Raw genomic sequence first — 3,075 nt, forward strand, 5'->3', positions numbered from 1 at the left:
TCATCTTTTCTTTTTTGTATTAATATGTACAATGATTTCCACTGTTGGACCATTTGGAAACATCACTCTTAATTTAATAGGGGAACTAACACACAATCTTCCACCCCATTGTATCAGGCTGACAGTATAGGGTTATAGAGATTCCCCTGTGGGGCGAGATACCCTCAGACATATAGATTGATATGTAGGACAAGTCTGCTGATGATGTGCTGATTGTCTGGATGTTTGTGGATCACATGAAGTAGCTCCGCTGGACTGCACCTTCTCAGTTAATTTAGAGTTGCCACATGACTCACTGGGGTTCGTCTACAGTCTTTCTATTTGCTCATTCAATTGCAGTAAAACGACCATTAAATGAATAGCACTGTGATTCACACGTCTTTATTGTAGAGTGTCTGTCAGCCCAAGATATTTGTGATGTTGACTTGAGAAGGCATCAGAGAAGGCGTTGTGGATGCTGAGGCTACTGCACGTGCTCACTGGAGGTGCCCTGGCTGTGTGAGGGAGGGAGGCAGGGAACGGGGAACAATGACATTCTTTCAGTTAACACCGCAGGCACTAGGACCCAGCGGGCCACTCAGCCCGAGCCTCCCCGTCAGGCTCGCTTAGTTCCTCTGCACAGCAAGAGGGCTGAGAGCAGAATGCAGAGAGAGGGAGAGAGAGAGGGAGTGTGAGTGAGTCAGTGAATGAGAGAAAGAGAGAGAAGGAGGACAAACGCGTGAGAGAGAGAGAGAGAGAGAGAGAGAGAGAAGCTCAGTGTGTACGTTGGTGCCTCTGTGGTCACAGCTGAGATCCTGAATCACATAGGAATGGAGGGATTACGCGAGAGGATTTAAACGCCCAAATTTGTGGAGCAGGAGCCAGCGCTTGCTCATGCTGAAGGAGTCTATCGGGAGACGATCGGGATTAACAGGTCTCACTACCAGTTGTTAATTCCTACGTTACTCTGTGTTGTCAGAAGTCATGCTTGTGGGTGTGTGGGTATCTGTGTGTGTGTGTGTGTGTGTGTGTGTGTGTGTGTGTGTGTGTGGAGTCGGGGGTCTCTAAGCACATGTGGGACACAGGTTGCCCTCTCCCCACTCCTCCCACTAGTGAAATATTTGGGCAGAGTTGAGAGGAGGGGGCAAGCTCCTGTCACACAGGACAGAGAAGTGAAGGGCTGTGTGTATGTTTGTGTGTGTGTGGGGGGGTGAGGGTCGCTGTGATAAACGATGAAGTCCAGACAAGCTGGACTTTTTAAAAGCTGCTGGGAAACCAACACTCTTGATTCTTCCTTCCTCTCCTCTCCTTTTACCTGTCTCCCTCCTCCCTCCCTCTCACTCTCTCTCTCTCTCGCTCTCTCTCTCTCTCTCTCTCTCTCTCTCTCTCTCTTTCTTTGCCTTTTCCTTTCAGGAGAGTTGATGTGTCTCTTTTTTGAAAACATCAAACACCTTTTTGTTGTTTTTGTTGTTGTGGTCGTCTCCCTCAGGGGGGGAAGGTACTCTCTCTATCTCTTTCTCTCGCTCTATCGCTTTCTCTCTCCCCCCCCCCTCTCTCTCTCTCTCCCTCCCTCTCTCTCTCTCTCTCTCTTGCCTGGTCATTAGTGTTTGTGTTTTCTCAGCTCAAGGTCGGCGGCACGGCTCTCTGAGAGGAACTTTGCTCAGAGGCTCTGTAAACAAATGCCGCTGCCGTGGCTACCACTGCTCCTCTCTCCCTCTGTAACGTGAGGCAGCAGAGATGGTGGTGGAGCCGGTGGTGGTCACAGCGGTGAGGGAATGAGGGAGGGAGGGAGGGAGGGAGAGAGGGAGGGAGCAGGGGAGAGGGCAGCGCATCCAAGTTTAGTTTTTGAATGTGTTCAGTGTCTGGAAAACAAGTCTGTGGAGGAGCCAGAGCTCAGAGCTGAGTCTCAGCCACTTAGAGGAGCATGTGTGTGTGTGTGTGTGTGTGTTGATGAGAGAGATGGGAGGGGGGGGGGGGGGGCCTGTGTGTATGTGAAAAGAGAGATGAGGAGAGTTTGGGTTTCTTACATCTCTGCAATATGTGTGCAAATGTGTGCTTTCTGTGTAAGTGAATGTATGTTTACGTGTATATTTGATGTTGTTATAATCTGTGTGTAAATAGGCGTTAGTGTTTGTTTTGTCTTTTGTTTGTGTATGTGCTCATGCTCCTGTGTTTGTGTAGTCAGCATGTGGCAGTGCTGGTGTGTTTGTTCTGGGTTTTTGCAATGTGTGTTTGTGTGTTTATGCTGGAAGTGACGGAGGCAGGCGGAGTGTTTGTGTGTGTGTGTGTGTGTGTGTATGAGTGTGTGTGTTTGTGTGTATGAGTGTGTGTGTGTATGTGTTTGTGTGTTTGTATGTGTGTCAGAGGGGTGGTTTGTTTATGTAATGTTGATCTGAGGAAAAGCTGCTGTCTGCTCAAAGCCCTGAGTGTAGACAGCGCTTCCTCACCAGCAACCCCCTGCTAGTCTCTTCACTTGTGTGAACTTGAAACACTGGGTTCAACTGGGCTGGTTTCACTGGTAGAAAGTACTGCCGGCTACACCCCCCCCAACCCCCATCTCTCTCTCTTTCTCTTTCTCTCTCTCTCTCTCTCGCTCTTTCTGTGCGTCCACACTCTCTTTTCTCTTTCGCACTTACCCTCTCTCTCTCTCTCCCCCTCTCACCTCTCTGTCTTTCGGCGGCGAGACAGGCACTCATTCATTGAGGAATTGCACGTTTCAGCTGGGTGGTGTTAAAGTGGCTCAGCGAGTGCGGGGCTGGCTTGTGCGCTCGTGTGAGTGGTGAGCTGAGCTGTCTGAGACACACCGAGCGCTCTTTTATTTTCTGCCCGCGCTAATCCGTCACTTTCTCTCCCTCTGTCCCTCCTTCACTCCCTACCTCTCTCTCTCTCCCTCTCCGTCTCTCCGCTGCTGATTGTTTGTGAGCACAAGTGTTAAGTCCGCTGCGCAGAGCTCATAGTCTAAGCCTGAGCCGTGAGTCTGCAGCCTCCTGTCCTCCTCCTCCTCCTCCTCCTCCTCCTCCTCCTTCTCCTGCCGCTGCTGCTGCTATTCAGCTGGAACGTGTGAAACAGTTTCACACACGCGCACACACACACACA

The 3,075-nt window shown here is 50.3% G+C and overlaps 1 protein-coding gene across 2 annotated transcripts in view; it reads left to right on the forward strand.

Moving 5' to 3' along the window:
* The first annotated feature begins 704 nt into the window (after positions 1-704).
* foxn3 (forkhead box N3) overlaps positions 705-3,075 on the forward strand; it is an 87,509-nt gene continuing 85,138 nt past the window's right edge. For both annotated transcript variants that reach the window (XR_013968867.1, XM_080849966.1), the window contains exon 1: positions 705-913. The gene's annotated coding sequence lies outside the window, so the exon portion shown is untranslated. The remainder of the gene's footprint in view (positions 914-3,075) is intronic.

The sequence above is a fragment of the Sprattus sprattus genome (assembly GCF_963457725.1).
Source record: "Sprattus sprattus genome assembly, chromosome: 13".
Lineage (NCBI taxonomy): Eukaryota > Metazoa > Chordata > Actinopteri > Clupeiformes > Clupeidae > Sprattus > Sprattus sprattus.